Source organism: Aythya fuligula, chromosome 4 (assembly GCF_009819795.1).
Source record: "Aythya fuligula isolate bAytFul2 chromosome 4, bAytFul2.pri, whole genome shotgun sequence".
NCBI lineage: Eukaryota > Metazoa > Chordata > Aves > Anseriformes > Anatidae > Aythya > Aythya fuligula.
Window position 1 is genome coordinate 49,353,156 of NC_045562.1, and position 17,406 is coordinate 49,370,561.

Genomic DNA, 17,406 nt, shown 5'->3' on the forward strand with positions numbered 1-17,406 from the left:
GTATTATTTTTAAATACAAGCGTAATTTGAACACTGCCAAGCCAATTAGATGGTTACCAGAAAGGTCACGAGCATCCTCAAGAATAGTGCAAATTGACCCATTTTCTGGTAACAAAAAGCCTTAGAGGTATGACTTTCTGGCACTTTGCATTCATTCATTTTCATCCCTCAGTGTTTTGCTATCGGCTGAAAATCATCTCAAGTGTTAGTTACACTGTGGTGCTGTTAAGTACCTTGCTCTCAGGCTGGAACAAGAAGGAAAGCTTGATGATGTTCTTCCCATTTACTTGCTAAAAGTTGAATATGTAGAAAAAAAAAGAAGTAAGAGGATAGGCCAGTACAGTCTTGAATACAGGTGGTGAAAGATTAAAGCCTAATGGTTTCAAAACCCCTTTAAAAATCATTCTGAGAACAAAACGTACTTGCTTTCCTCAGTATGCTGAGATTAAATGAGTACAAAACAGTGCACAGGCTGCCTGTCTCTGTAATAAAAGTCACCAGGCTCTGGCATAGATCTGCAGTAATTCTAAAACGAGATTGATATGGTTATTATTAACAACCATTTAGCAAACGTCTCAGCTATCAGGGTGGGATTGTGGGTTTTTTGTTGTTTTTGAGTTACAAAATAAAGGCAGAGAGGAAGAAGCCACTGCTCTTCTCTCCAATCCCATCCAAACAACTTCACATTCCTTCAGTGCTGCCTGTTAACCCTTCGCTGGCTTTAGTGGTGGGTTCAGGTCCTACAAGTGCTCACAGAGACCTTGGTGCAGCTCTCAGGATAATTTTCTTTCATTGTCCCTTTGCTTTGTGTAAGGCTGAGATTTTCAAAACTGAAATACACAAAGCTTAGTTTTCAAAAAGAAGTTTTATAACAACTTATTTTTCCCTTAGTTGATGATACAATGCAGTGTTTTTCAGCAGCATGTGCTTTTCAGCATTTCACCCCTTGTTCAATCTTTTTTTTTTCTTCCTTTCAAGCTAACCCATGATTTCACTTGAACAAGGCAAGTGATTGGATTATACCCAGTACCCTGGTTTTGATATGCTAATAATATTTCCTTCACAAGACAAAAAGTCTTTTTGTTATGATTAATTAGGTTCCAGAGACTTAAATAAGACATTTTGCTTGAATCTTATCAGTCCTGGGACTAAAAGAAGTTCCTTTTCATGTTGCTCTGAATCAGGGTAAACCTGCTATAGGCTCTCACGTGGTAAAAAGCAGTTCTGTGACTCTATGCAGAGGATCTAAGATGCTCCTCATAAATGGCACACAAGTATATCCTGAAATAAAATAGCACTTTTGTCTTTGGACAGGTATGGTGTTTGGCTGTTGTACAGTGGGTACCATGAGGCAATGGATAACACATTATTATTATACAATTCATTTTCTCAATGCAGTAAAATCCATTATTTATAGAAGTATGATAATAAGGAGACGTATTTGCTCCTAATTCCAGCTACTTAAAACAGTTGCAGAATATCATAGTTATTGGTGTGATAAAATCATTAATGCTAGAAGTCCCACACTGCTGCTGGATGCCCAGCACTATGGAAAATCAAGTCCCATAGGACATATCCAGGCTCCTATAGCATAATACCCCCCACAAAATTAGGTCTAACCAGATTGGCTTGCTTCCTGCAAGGAGTGTAAATGCAATTTTACCATGTTCCCTGTGGGCTTATTTTCTGTGTTTCTCTGTGCTACTCCAACAAGGGCTGATTCTATATAAATTACAGTCGACTCTTTTTTACATTGCAGTTATCGCATCCCTCTAGGCTCATTTGTAGCTCCTGGAGAGAACAGGAACTGAATTCCTGAATGAGGGCACTGTGCCCTATCTTGCCATGCAGCTGGCTGGCTGCAAACCTCCATGGGTAGGTGAAGTGTAGAGAAGCCCCATCCATTTCCATTACCTTTCTCTTCAACCCCAGCACTTTCCTGAAGCCATAATGCCCCACAGAAGCTGAGCTGGCTGGGACCTCCAAGAGAGGTCCGTATTACTCTTGTTTTTTGTTTTGCTTTTAGCTGAATTAACAGCAAGTACCTAAATGAAAAAATTTTTACTGGACAAGCTGCGTGCAAACAAATTTAGAGAGAAAAGATTATCTAAGATTAAAAAATCAGATGAGCTTTTAAAGCAACATTACTGAGTTGCTATGTAACATACTTCATCATATGCCTTGTGTTTCAAGCACATTTTTAGCAGGTTATGATTGTGAACAAAGTATGTCATCCTCCTAGGCTATCCATCTACAGACACTGATAACCAATGACTGGTATTGAACATCCCACCTCTTGCTACATTATAGATCAGAAACATGAAGTGCGTGAAATGCTTCTGATTTTGATATATATATATATATATATATATGCTATCAAACAAGAAGAAAGACTAGCTTAGCTTCAATGCAAAGAAGGCATACTGAGATTTACAAAATGCCTGCACTTTGCTCTGTCTTTGACAATTTCATATCTGCTCTGGGTAAATTTTGATCACAATTCTCATATTGACTTTGATTTTGTGTCTTGCCATATGGCAGTAACTTAAATTGCCCTGCCACCTGAAGTTATTAAGGAACACCAGTGGTTTTGCTTTTAGTAACCATCAGTAGCTTTTCAAAAGTATTAAGCGCTGGACAAGCTTTGCTCTTTCAACATCAACAATGACACTAATTTCAAAAAGACTGGAAAAATCCAATTCTGGATACTTCTGAAATGCCCTGCCCTAAAAATCTTTAGATCACTTCAAAACATGCAATTTATAGAATCTACCATGAGAAATTCTGTCAGAGTGGATCTGAAATGCAGCTGCGAATACAAGCAAACAGATGATCCATTTCATATTCTTACTTGGAGCTTTGAAAGCTGACAACTAAAACTTGGAAGGAAAAAAAAAATCTTCACCATCTCCTTTTCAATACATGAAATATTCACCTCTGATTTATTTTTCCTTGAGAAAATGGCAGCAGCATTTTGCATGCTGTATTCTGTACAAAATCTGCTCAAACTGTGCAACTTGTACTCGGATGTCAGGGCAGTAAAAATATATAAACTACAGAAGTCCAGCAGAATGAAAAACAGAACAAAGGTGTTTAAAACACAGGCTGTAACTACTTCAGAGATGCTGATTACAAGGGACTTTTTTTCTCTGTTCCCAAGATATAGGGAAGATGAAAAATAACCTTCTTAAGGCAGACTTGGTAATAGCACTATTACTTTAAGTAAAAACAAGAGGTGGTGAAATGGCAATAAGTCACTGATACTCAGAATTTACCTGCAGAAGCTATGGAGGAAGAACAGATCACTTTTATGGAAGAATAAAGATCATGATTCTTAAAGAGAAAACCAAAGGTAAACTGCATGAGTCAAGCTGGAAGCTCATGACACCCTGCTGAACAAGAGCAGAAATGAGTTCAGGTCAGCAGCATGACGGTAAGTGAGAAATGGTATAAATAACCTGACTTTATGTAACCCACACCCTTCAGGCCATGCCAGGACACCTGGGAGCCCAGCACAGAGCAGGGCTAGCAGGGTGCTGAGACAACACAGAAGCACAACTGAGGACAGGACCTCAAATCGTGTCAGACATCAGTCTCAAAGCCACTTAGATTTGAAGACCTCATTGACAGATCTCCATAGCAGCTCCTCCATCACACTGGGGTTTACCTGGATGACATCTAAGAAAAATGAAACTGTAAAAGCTTTCTTTAAAAATTCAATGGTAGTACCCTTTTTCTCTTTCCACATAAAATAGGGTTAGATGGCAGCTATTACTCACTACATAATGCTGTACCTGCTTGCAGTTCATGAAGTGAGAGCAGCTCTGTAACTCAGAGCATTGTGAAGCAGTGAGTTGCATGGGATATTTAAGAGGGCATTTCTTCCCTGTTTTTCTTTACCCCTTTATTTTATATCCAGAACATACCAATAACATGCAGAGAGAGCACTGGTCTGATAACTGAAGCTGCAAACAATTAGTAGTCATAACTTAAGAAGGAAAACCATCAACCTCTCTCTAAATGCCATAAATAAGAACACTTGAGTCCTCAGTGTTTTGTGATAAATTCTCGGTATGCTTTCTTTTTAGCAATTTCCAAAGAAAGTGAGAAAATAGTTCAAGGAAAGAGTTTATAAAAATATTGGACTACAGATTATGTAGTGCGTAAGCCAGGTGGTGCTGAATTCATTACAGAATTACAACAACAGCAATCATCAGTTTTCTCTTCCTGCTCACCTCAAAAACATGCATCCTCCCAGGCACAAGAAGAAAAAAAATGATGGTTTTGGTGATCTGAAAAATCAGTTCAACACTGTCAGAAATTTTAAGCATTAATCAGAGTTGTCTGGATAGCTACAAGGCAGAGTTGATATTTTCCCCTATCTTAAAGTTAGATTTTTGTTTAGCCCCTCTAATTTTGTATCTTTAGCATTTATTAAAATCCGTTGCTTCACCGTATTCTCAGTCAATTCAAGGTAGCTTTTTGTTTGCCATTTCTGAGAAATGGTAACAACAAGCCTCTGATACTATGGTAAGTCTATTGAGCGTTCCTAAATTGGTTGAAGGAAGGAAGCTCCATGATGAGTGAAAATTATGGCTCCTGCAGAGGAAAATTGGAGCCTGGGAAGGACGAGAGACTTGGTGTAGAGCTTAATAGGACCAATCTGTAGGAGTACATATAGTTCTGCCTCCTGCTTTGACTCACAGTACATCGACATTCTGCAGTCTTATCTCAAGTCAGGTGAGAAGGCATGAAATACTTACCATGAGTCAAAAGAGATGCATCAGTAGAACATTAATTTGAAAGAAAAAGCAGAGGTAACCATAAAATACATCACCCTGTTGTTTATTTGTGTGATTAGGAGGGCAGTTTCCTTTAACCACAAGATGTAGGAAATGGAGCATCACTCTCCAGGTCAGACCAAGAGCACAGACTGGACCTTCCTCCATCAGGAGGACTTCTCAGCCTCAACGTGACGCAGAGGGAACCAGGCCACATCTGCACCACTAAGAAGATAGCACCTACAGTTAAGGTACCTGAAACAGGGGTGCTCTCCCTACAACAGCTCTCCCTACAACAAGTAGGGATGTAGCAGCATCTTTTTGAATATAGCCAAGTGTGATTTACGCCTTGGTTTGTTTCTTTTTAATGTTGTTTCTTTTTAATCTTTTATATCACACAACAAAGGACAGAGGCCATAACCAACCTGTAAACTGAAATGGTGACAGCAAAGACTAAAACAGCCATTTTGAGGAAAACCATGGGTAGCTGGAAAAAAATGTACTGCAGCATAAAAGTAACCCCAGAAAGCTTGTGCCATACTGGACCTGAAATCAGTATCTGGAGTCTGGGTATGTAGGAGATAACACATTTCTGGAAACAAACTCATCCTTCTGTGTACTTTTCTTGGCTTTGTTCCCTTCTGGTTACTTTCCTAACAAAGTTTGTTTATGTGTTTTAAGTTTACACTTTGGAAAAAAGCATGAAGCAATTAATCTAATAGGATTCAGTACTAAATTCCTGGGGACATAACTGTTAGCAAACTTTTCAAGTAGTGTGCAGATAAATTGCAGATTTTTTTTATAGAACTCCTATTTTCTTTCACTTTCTGAACTGCATGAGATAATTTTCTATTTTTAAGGGACAGATCATGATATAACCAAACAAGCTGGGATTCATCCTCCCACATCAGCTGTAATAAGGCTCAATGGCAGCAGCAGTAATAAAACCTAAACCAAATTCCTTTATACAACTTCAAGTTCACCTTCACTTCTCAGGAGGAGGCCTAAAAAACACTGACTCATAGGCCACATACCACCTCTGCTTTGGTGTGCAATTTACCACTGAGAAGGAAATAACAAGCAAATAACAAGTGACCTCACCTGCTACCACATGAGACAAACTAGGGACCTGCATCTCTTGTTGCCTCCAAGCCCTAAAAGTGCTAAAAGCTGGAACTCCCAACATTTTTTCATCCTCTGGTCTTGTGCACACTGCTCTTCCCAGGACTCTGCTTATTTCCAATTACTCCTGCTCAAGAGTTTAATTTAAAATGTATATTGTGGGTTAAATTAACTTTGTGCCTTAGAGCAAACACATACCTCCAGTAAAATCTGGAGATAAGTCATTGTTCTCAGCTTCTACGCCTTAATCTGAAAGAGTATGAGTTTTCAGTATTGAAGTGTTCAGTATTCATGCATTGAGTCAAAACCATAGAACTGAAATATCAAAGCATGTGAAGAAATCTCTGATCTTTACATCAAAGTCCACTGAACAGAAGAGACCCTCTTTGCAGCAGTGAATGTCAGGGAAGGTCATGCAGCTTCCACCTTTACTTAGATAAACAAAAGCATTGATGTGTTGAAGAACCCAATGCCAGTTGCTTCTGAAGCCAAATGCTGAAAGCTTTAAGAAAATGTGTTCTGTATATATCTGATATCTCATGAATACAAAAAGAAACTCTGGTTTTATAGGAAATGCCTGCTTGCATGGATCCAAACCAGAACGCGTGGGATGTGCACTCATTGTTTCTTGGGCACAAGTGCATCCATCTTAGATCCTCACCCTACAGCTATTTTGCTGTTTTTCACTCAGTGAAGTCCCAGGATTAACCAGAATCTAGGTCTTCCAGCTGCAGAATCACAAACTTACTCACTGGTCTAACAAATATCTTCCTAAATTTTAAATAAAGGTTAAATGCTTTACCAAGAGATACTAATGAGCTAAAATATTTGAAACTAAAGCTCCCCCAGAAAGAACCAAAATCCTTATTAAAATCTCTTTCCAAGTCGGGCCTAACAAACTTTTAAACTAGCTTTTGAACTAGCTGCTCACATTCCAAGCAAATCCTCTAAATGCTTAAAAAAATGAAAAACAAAAAACACCATCGACAAAAAACAACCCTATTACTAGACCAGTACAGATGCTTATTTCCAGAAAAATACTTGCCTTCCATGTAATAACAGAACCTTTCATCGTCTCCTCTTCTGAGTGAGGTGCTCCACTGTTTCCTCTGTAGTCTTGTTGTTGTCCCCTCTTCTTCCTCCTATTTAATAAAAGAACCTCCCCAGCCAAGATCATTTTAGACTCCCTTTAAAAGTTATGTACAACTGTTCTGCTATGTATGAGGCTGCTCTCTAAGCATGTTGCATACTTCATCTTTATTTGCATTTCCTTTGACCACAGAGTCTCAAAATCAGTTGTAACAACTTCCTAAAAGGAACTGAAGTAGGAAATATGCTTTTCAGCTGCCTGCTAAAACACTAAATACAGGCAAAACCCTCCCCACTCCTGCCTGACCAGGCTATCTCCAGTCTTGCTGAACAAACTTAACATTCCTGCAGATTTGGTCAACAAAAAGCCAAAGCAGCATTCTTAAATTTGCAAACAATAGCCAGAATAAACAAAAACGCACAGTTAAATAGTACTGCTATATAGTAGCTCTCACCCATCCTTATTCCCTCCCCAGCTTCTCCTACAATCCCTAACATACAAACCATACACACAGAAGTTTATATAATGACAGAATCTGTCCTGATGCCAATTAGCCAGAAACAAGGCTAGTTAATACTGATCTGTGACAGCATAAACCAAGCAGTGAGCTGATGACTGTTCTCCAGTAAACCTGTTTTTGCCCCATTAGTCTTCACTTTTCCAATGAAGAGAAAAATTCCAATATTACAACCTTGCTTAAAGGATAACATTTGCACAGATCAGCTCTCTTCAGTGAACTGCACAGCCTCAGGCACACAGCCCCACAGAATGGTGGTCAGGACAAATGAGCTGATTTAATCGTTATCAATTTTTAACTTTATTTGTACCCTAATCCTAAACCCTTTGGTTGCTTCACTGCTTTATCATGGAAGACACCAACAAGAACCTGTCTAAAATTTATTAGAACAAATTAGTGAATAAGGACCAAGTCATTAGGATTCAATGGTACTCACCAAGAATAAGAAATGCGAATAAAATTGTCACCAAATACACACCGTGAAGTTGAAAAGTAATGACTGAAAAAACAAGTCTCTGAAAGGGCAAGCACAAAGCCCAACTCAAGCCTTTAAGCCTTCAAATAGGTCCTCCAAGGGCCCTACAGCTACATTACAAATAGAACCTTTAGAGTGCTCAAGTCCTTAATACAGAAAGGAGAGAAATAAATGACTAGTTTTCAGAAGTGAAAACATTTCAGAGCTGTTTCAGCATTGATATTGGAAAAAAAAAAAGTCAACACTAACAAACTGCAGAGACTCTAGGAGATCTTGATTCTGTTGAGAACCTTGTGGACAGAGCAGCAAATGGAATTTAATGCCAGTGTTTGCATGACTAGTTAATCTGTGAAGGGAAACTCCAACCCTAAGCACCATAGGGTACTTCTACCTCCTTCAGAAAGATCTGAAAGCATAGACAACTCACTGAAATCACCAACCCAAGCTATCAAACAAGATTAATAATTAACAGAACACATTTAGTAACTAATCTGGTGTACAAGTACAGAAGAGAATCAAGAGCTACAAAACCTGTACAGGGCAGAATGGATCCAGAGCATGAAACCATTCACAAAAACTGACTTGACTAAGATTTAGTCCTTGAGCATGATTGGAGAAGATAGAGGTCTATAAGACATCTGACAGCTTGTAGGAAAATGGTCTTTCTCAGGACAGAAATTAAGACATTGTCAGCTTAATATAGATTAAAAATACTTCTGATATACTTGAAATTTAGGTTTCTTTCATTAGTACAGTAGTCCAGAGGAAATGAAAACACTTCAGGTAAGCCTGACAAGCCATGAATAATGGATCACTAAATAATCACCCCATTTAAGATATTTCAGCAAAGAATAACTAGAAATTTTAAGAGTAACTAGAAATATACTTCCTGCTACAATTTTAATTTTAATCTATTCAAGGATATTTAAGAAAGTTTGTATTTAAGGAAGTTTGGCCCTTAACCTGCACTAATTCACTGACCTGCATGTCAATAGAAATGGCTTAAGGTATTTCTAACTGTCTTAAATTCTTCCTTGTACATTCTGCAGAAGCAGTGGCTAGTAACAGAATGCATAGAAATTGCTATTTTAAATTTCATGTTGAAGTCATAATTTTTGGCCTAGGCAATACAAGCTTTCAGTTACTCAACAGTATTGATCCTGCTCTTCACAGATCTTCAGCCTAGTTGCTCTTTACAAGGAATATTGCAGCAGACATTTTCTTTTGTGAATTTTAAATAGGCAGGTAATGGGATTCCTGAAGAGAACACTATTACATCTTCAGCAAGATTGTATCAATCTGTTGACCAGTTGAACAGGCAAATTACATACAGCCTAATGAAATAATTCAAAAGTTGGCCAATTCATCTGGATTTTGCATTTTCAATTTTAGAAAACCACGATTAGACATTCAGTAGATTAAGTAAGCCTTTTTAAATTAATTTGTAAGTTAAGTCTTTAAACAGGAAACAGATGAGAGAACTTCAGAATACAAGCTTCCAGTACCATCTTTGTTTTATTTCAATTAATACACAGACAGAAATAAGTTACAAAACTTTAAGAAACTTCAGTTTCAACCAGTAGCTAGATTCCTGTTTGAACAATCATTGAAAATGTGTAGCTGTAGCCATTGCTTATCCCAGTTCCACTTTCAAGACAACAAAATCACAGAGGACAACTGGAGCAATCTCAGGTGAAGTCAGCAGTCATCCACTCAACAAATCATAAATTCATGCTTAGTATCAGTTCTAATCCCTTGCACATGCCGGCTTTCTCTCTATAAAAGAAAAATTTAATTTGCAATCACCATTGTACACACAAAAGGACATATATACAGTTACATTTTAGGATTCAACTGTACAACCATGCTATGTGAAACTAATCTTCAAGTCAAAGGCATTTCTCAATGCAAATCATGTCATTTGTATAGGACAGGATTTTACATGCCCATACAAGTAGTATAGATCCCAGCTCATAGGACCAGCTTGGTATGAAAAAATGGATCCAATTTCCTCAGATGCTTTCCAATTTAGATTGGCCAGTCTAAAGTCAGTTCTAAAAACTCTCAATTTCCACACAGCTTTCTAGTAGTCTAAGCTAGTGTTTTGTTTTTTAACACTTTCAGGCAGGGAATAATGTAAGCTTTTGTAGGTATAGAATTCTCATAAGCCTTTTTTTTTTTTTTACACTACATACCTGAAGACCAAATCAATTTAGAAGCAACTCTTGACTCTAGTTGTTTATCACAAAAGCTCATGAAGTGCATTCTAGGTGGTCAAGCAGTACCATCACACTTGAAAACTCTGGAAATATATGATTAACATGGAACAGTTAAATAACATTATCAGATGATGAACTGTCCTACAAGCTATTTTGAATGCACTAGAGTTGATTCAGTAACTTTCTAAAGTTCAGTGGTTTCACATGTTCCTCTCAACATGATCCAAAGAAGAGTTTCAGCCTCACCTCTGGGTTTGAGAGAGAGCTTTTATACCCCTCTGTGTTGGCCACTTAAGACACTGCCAGACTTAAGAGGGCAAAGCTAAAAAGGGGAGTAAATTATACCATTTTTTCTTATTAACCAAGATGACCTGAATTTACCATTTACTCAGAAGAGATTATAACTTACTTGAAGCTTGTCAATCATCAAAAAGCATGATTTAAATTGGTCAGTAACTATCTTTACATTAGAGTGCACTTACCTTCTTAGCAGAAGGTATTATTCATTCCTAAGTAGTTCTGAGCACTGCCTCCAATTTAGGTGTGGTCATCCATATCCAGACTATTTCAAACATGCAATTTCTAAGTGTCCCCTAAATAGCATAAAAAGAAATTATTCCTGTGTAATTTATACAACATGCCTAATTAGACCTTCTTAAAGCCATATTCTAGATCTCAAGAGTCACTTATTTGAAGTTATCAATCAGTATTCAGCACAAAATGTGAATGGCTTAATCCATTGACATTTTTCTATTCAGATCATTTAAGCTAACAGAACTGTCTTTTTAAATATGCTGTTAAAAAGAAACAGTTTTTAAAGCCTAAATTGCTTTTAGCCTTGACACTACCCTGCAGCTGTTTCTACATTTTAGACTGATCATTACCTGCTAATTTGTTGCTCTTCTGTACCTACTTGCATATACTTTATAACAGGAGCTCACCAGGGATATCAAAAGCTACTGTTGCACCACAGTAGAAGAGGAGACCAAAAACCTAAGCAAGTCCAGCTCTCCTTTTTTGAGAAGCCATTTTATTGAGTCAAGCTCATTAATACCTACTGAATCAACCAAATACTGTAGGTTATCAGAAAAATATCATTTTCTTGATGAAGCCTGTAAAAATATACTGCACTGAATGTGAGTAACACCCTTAAGAGCTCAATTTAGACAGAGGGAACAAATGTATGCTAATACTGATTTTTGTGAAGTCCTGTGAGGACTCAGAGTTGATTTGACTTTGTGGGTCCCTTCCAAGTGGGTGCAATGGATGCCCCTCCACCAGGGCACCCTCCTTACCTACAGACATCTGAAGGGGCGACTCCAGACCCCAGCCCTGGGGGCCCACGGCGCTCAGCCTCCCACCCACACAGGGCACACTGCAGCCTTCAGGAGCTCCCCAAAGGCCCGCCGACACCTCGGGACGCTTTCTGCCGCCATCCTCCCCGTGGCTCGACACTATTGAGGAAAAAAGAGAGAAAGGGGTGAGCGCGGTGGGGGGTGAGGGAGGCGGTGGGGCGGAGGGAGGGGCGGCTTGTGCCTCACGACAGGATGCAGGGCGGAGAGGGAGGCTCCGCGCTGGGTTTTTGTGAGGGAAAAGCGCTCTATCCCCCTGTGTTGACTCCTCGGAGCACCGTCAGGCTCCGAGAGGGCATATGTGAAGGGAAGATACATACGAAGTGAAGATATAAGCGAAGGGAAGACGCGAGGCAGCCCCACCCCAGCCCCCCCCACTCAAGATGGCGACGGGCGGGCACCCACGTTACCGCATCGGTGTCTGGCGGGCAAAGAGGGCAGGCAGCCCTTCCCCGGCCCTTAAATACCGCCCGCCGCTCCCGCGAGACCCCTGTGGTGCTGCCTATTGGTCGAGCCGGCACACGTGACTCGCACGCCCCTCGATAAAAGGCGGCGGGGCGGCAGTAGCTGTTGGCTGGCCCCTCAGGGCGGCCGTCGCAGGGGTGGGTGCTGCTCGTTCCTCTCGGATCCCCCTGCAATAAATGGTGCTGGGCTGTTCCCCTCACCTCGCTGCTGCCGTCAGGTAAGCGGCGGGCCCGCGGCCTGGGACGCCAGTGTTCAGCTCGGTCCAAATTAAAGATCTGCAGGTCTCTAGTATGCCTAAACTTAAAGCATCTTTGGTGTGAGGTGGTGGCTGCAGAGCGGTTTTGAGCGGCTCAGTGCAGCTGATCTGTGTAACCCCACAAACCCTGCCTGAGGAGGCTTAGGGTTTGTCTGCAAGGATAGAGAGCTAAGCCTCCAGCCCACACTAATACCCTCACTGGTGTCACAGCACATCACCGACGCCCTCCCTGGCATGTGCAGGTCCCTAGAGCATAGCTGGAGTTCACCCAGCGCTGAGGTGGCCCCAGGCTGCTGCCCTGCAAGGCAGCACACACAGTGTCCCGGCTGGATGCAGGCTGCCCCTGTGCCACCTCAGCCAAGGGGCATGGCTGACTGGCACTGCTAGGAGACTTTATGGTGAGTACAAGCAGGCTAGTATGAGCCATGTGTCAGTAATTCCTAGCAGAGGTAGGAGATGGAGCCATGGCACCTTGGTTCCTGGAGAGTTCTGGACTCAGCAGGAGTCCCAGCTTGGCACACAGTGGGTGTACTGCTGGTATTTCTTACCTTCCTGCCTCAGTGAGAAATGGCACCTCCTGGCTCGTGCTGCGTTGCCACCTGAACAGCACCTACCTGTCAGAGCCTGGGAAGAAAACTACAGTTTGGGCACTATCTCTGAGAGTTTTCTAATCCCTACATTTAAATTACAATCAGCAAATCTAAGCTAGTTGGTTTGATTCATCTTGCAACAGACCACAAGCAGTCACATAGTTACAACTGAGGGATAGTTCTAGACATTTTCTTGTCACTTCTAGTTACTTTTAAAGCAACTATCAATGTGTAGACAGAAAAACACTGTTGCAGATGTTTGTGCCAATACCTATATTGTGAGTACCTCAGGATTCAAAAGAAGTCTTCATGGCTATAGGCAAGACATTCATTCCCTGGGTATGAGCATTTGGAGTCACCTTGCTTCAGGTTATTTCATGCAGAGTTCTCTGCAATGACTTTCTACAGAGATAAATCAGATCAGCCCTTCATTGTAACGTAGTCAATAGGATGAAGTGGCATCAAGCCTTTACATTTCTACCATCTGTGCCAGTTATCATGAAAGCTTGACCAGCGAACACAAAAGTATTTGGGGGGATGGGACAGTTAAGGACATTTGTTACAAGAACGGTACTTAAGATTCAAGTACCTACATGCTACATTTGTCCCACTCAGGTCACCTCTTGATGAAGTTGAGCCATTGCTTGTTGCCAATGTGAGGGGTCAGCAGGTTCTGCATGTGCCCAGGAAGAACTATCAAGTGCCTGGTCAACCATGTCAGCAGACTTCAGTCTGACTACAAGATGTAGGCAGTCATCAAGAAGAGTGTTTGGAGGCTTGCATTTTTAACTCTGATAAGTGACAGCTGTGGGCCTGTGTTATCTTGTGGATTTAAAGCTGTTTGTTTTTTTTTTTTTTTTTTTTTTTAAGTTTGGTGATCTAAATCCAGCTGCTCAGGTCTTGAAGGTTGCTGCTCTACTCCTCAAAGTCTCTTTATGAGATGCATAAATTTAATCTCAAGGCTATTAATAGTTTGATATTTGATACTTTTCTAAGCTATCAGATTTTCATTTGTTCAAAAACATCACACTGAGTTCATTAAAATGCACAATTATCACAAATATTTCATTTCAATTTGACTGTTCTTCACGCTGATATGAAGGAAAATCTTGGATGTGACCATCAGTCTTTGCTGATGATGTCAGTAGCCATCCACATTAAATAGTCAGTAGATTTGGGACCTGACCAAACAGCTTTTTAAAACTTTGTTTTTTTAACAAAAAAGTTGGACAATTTACTTTGTGTATGTATTGCACTGTGTCCAGTGCAATAAGACTGTGCCTTAAAAACAAAAACGGGAACTGTGGGATGCTAACTTAATAGAAGTGTAATTTGATTAATTTATGCCACAATTTACATAAAATGAAAGGGCTATTTTAAATTCATACTCAAAATAGACTAAGTGCCACTTTCAGCCTGTGTACTGTCAAAATAGCCTTTGTGGTTTGTTCTCAGTGTGTATGTTAGTTAAAATTAGAACCTGTAGAATAGAACAAAAATAATAAATAAAGTCTTTAGAGAAGAGGAGGGCAAATCAGACTTGTTATTTCCTTTCCAGAGGCAGAAATAATACATTTCTGTTATTTTTCCTCAGTGAGTCTTTTCTTGTTTGGTAAATTACCTCCATGGCTAGAAGATTTGGTCATCTCTTTCTAGGCAATACTTAAGGATTAAGAATCAAACAGTGTTTTTCCAACTGAAAGCCCATTTTGTATAGCCAAGGAAAATGCCAGTAAAGTTTGCTGGTGAACTTGCTGAAGTACCTTATAAAAAGGCCATTCTACAAGCACCTGTACCATATGGAAACACATGGCAATATTTTAAATTGAGTAGTGTGTCAGGGAAGATGAATACTTGGTAAATCAATAAACAAATAGCCTAATATATAGAAGTTCTCTTGTTGTTGTTGTTCAAGGCTCCTAATACATCTTTTTTTTTTTTTTTTTTTTTTTTTTTTGAAATGCCATTTAGAAGAAGAAGAAAAAAGAGGAAGATATTGTGAGATAATCACACCTCTAGGCCATTATTGAGCAACAAACTGACTGTAAAGGCCTCAACTGCCTGCTTGTAAATTAAGTTGTTTAATGGTTATGACTGTAGAACTGTGAACTATTAGCTTCTTTTGTCTACTCAATAGGCTTCTGGTGTATTTACATCTCTTTTGCTGTTTTGGGACCTCTGAATCTAATATTTAATGGCAAAAAAAAAAAAGTCAGATACTGTAAAAGTGTGTTTTCTTCTGTAAAAAGAATTTTTGAGAAAAGGGAAGGGAGAGTACTCCCTCTCCGCCAGCTGGTATAATGTTTATATTAGCAAAGGTAGGCTAGATTCACAGATGAATTTAACGTAAACTTCCATTCTCTATGCTTTATACTCAGTAGGTAACAATATGACTTGCTGAGATTCTGTAGATAATGATTACTGTGATTAAAATTAAAAACAAAAACTCATAATTTGAAGAAATTGGTAGAAGCAGCTGTAAAGCTGATAGTGTCTTGAAGAAGAAAGGGCCACTTTTCTAGACTAAGGGCCACTCCAGACCCCCCTGCCCTCATACACACATTTTCCTTGCACAGCCATGATTTTTTTTTTTTTTTTTTTTTGTGGGACTACAACCTGCTCTTATCATTAGAACTTCAGAAGAAGAGTGGCTTCTGTTGACCTGCTGTGAAGCAGGCACCATAGCCTCAGTCCACGGGCTGCAAGCTGGCATTTGGCACAGTACTGAAGTTCCCAATCTGTTCTGCAATGGGGGCCAAGCTGCATGGAAAATTTCTGTTTGTAACATTAGGAAGGGACTGTCATGAGATTTACTACTGTCTTTTTTTTTCTTTTTTTCTATAGGAAAGAACAATTGTTTTACTTTTCAAATGGCCCCAACTCATATGAATTCCTATTAGTTTGACAGTCCCAAGAGCTGCTCTTTCCCACTGAAGGTAATGCTGAGCTATACTAAAAGCTGATGGTGTTATGTAGCCCAAATAAGGTCAAAATGATTTTGCCTAATATTTACACAAAGTATACTGTCTTGCCTTGCAGAAAAATATGAGAAACCCAGACATTTTCTGTATTTTCAAGAATAAAGACTCTATACTATAAGAACAAGTGGCACTGAAGTTTCTTTTTCTCAACTGAAATCAACGTAAAAATTATGGTCCCAGTATTCTGAAGGGTTTGTAATGTATCTGTCCTCATTTGTTCACACTCGGTCAACTCACTGAATTTTTTGTTGCCTATTTTCTTTGTAAATTAAGATATTAACTTGCCACCCAGTAATTTGACAAGTCTGAGTGAATGTTTGCATAGTCTGAGACCTTCAGATGGAAAGTGTTAGCAAAGTCCAAGCCTCGGCTAGCCAAAGAGGATATTTACAGTAGGTACTGATATTATGTAATAAAATAAGTTCACAGAATCACAGCTGAAGTGTATAACCAATTGAGACAAAGACTGATCCAGAAGTAAATGCAGAAGGCATTTTTTGACCTTTCAACAGAAATTATATAAGCGCTCTCAGGTTATAAATAGCCCTTTGTTTTCCCTCTTTGTTTAACACTCCGAAGAAACACAGGGTTAGTTGTTTGTTATGAAGAGAGAGGGCAATGCTGTAGAGTGGAAACAATTGTTCACTGTTCTTTATTTATACAGTTCCTATAGTGTTTGCAGCTAGCATTTGCTGCTTTACTTAGCACTTTATTTTCAAAAAGCTACGGAAATAAACTTTCTAGTCCTGGAAGTGACAACAGCAGCAGAATACCAAAGCACTCACCCCCATTTCAAGTGAGAAAGTTTCTTTTTTCCTGGCTGGATCTGTGGCTGAAGAGCAAAAAATTGGTGCTAAATGATCATTAAACTGGCACATTTCCTACTTTTATTATGAATCCTCTAATATGGGGTGAAATTATGATGTTCTAGCATGACGAATTGGAAAGTGTAGCCAAGCACAAGTGTGCCATGTTGCCGGGTGCTGTTAGGAGCTGAGGTGCTTACACAAAAGTTAGCGGCTCTCTCTCTGAATGATTTCCTCAGCACAGGCAGGAACACTGTGCGGGCTTTAAGCTTCTGCTGGAAACAGCGATGTTTTGAAGGAAAAGAGGAATTCTAGGAGGCTCCAAATTTGCTGTGTGGCCACAAGTTAGATAACTAACATCCTCTTACCTCTTGTCATGAGTGTAGGTTTGATGCTATCATACTTCTTAATACACTCAGACCTTGGAGAACAGCATGGGCTTTTAGTTATTGGAGTGGAGAGGAACTGAGACATGATCAGCGCTGTATAAATGCCTTGCAAAGTAACCTTGTGAGCAAGCACTTCAGCAGTGACACACCTCACGGTATGGCCATGGTACATGTACAACTTCTGTGCCGGTGCCCGCTGGCTGCGGGAAGGCACCAAGTTTTGGAGCCTGCAGGTCCCGGGGCTGTCACTTCCCCGGCCGTGCCCCGACTCTGCCTTCACTCCCCCACGCTGCTGCCTGCCGCTGAGCCTTCCCCTCCCCTCCCAGCGGACCATGGAGCGCCGGGCGAGGAGGAGGAGGAGGA

At 40.0% G+C, this 17,406-nt stretch overlaps 1 long non-coding RNA gene and 1 other non-coding gene across 3 annotated transcripts; both read right to left on the bottom strand.

The window, feature by feature from the left end:
* Positions 1–9,481: 9,481 nt before the first annotated feature.
* Positions 9,482–11,983, bottom strand: LOC116489282. 2 transcript variants are annotated; one of them, XR_004253262.1, is made up of 5 exons: positions 11,967–11,983; positions 11,500–11,658; positions 10,687–10,797; positions 10,181–10,287; positions 9,482–9,761 (listed from the first exon to the last, which is right to left on the bottom strand). It is a non-coding gene; the product is annotated as an uncharacterized LOC116489282 (long non-coding RNA). The 2 variants fall into 2 exon arrangements; XR_004253263.1 differs by having other exon boundaries at positions 11,962–11,983.
* LOC116489308 lies at positions 10,407–10,524 on the bottom strand. Its single transcript, XR_004253271.1, has one exon. It is a non-coding gene; the product is annotated as a small nucleolar RNA SNORA26 (small nucleolar RNA).
* Positions 11,984–17,406: the final 5,423 nt, after the last annotated feature.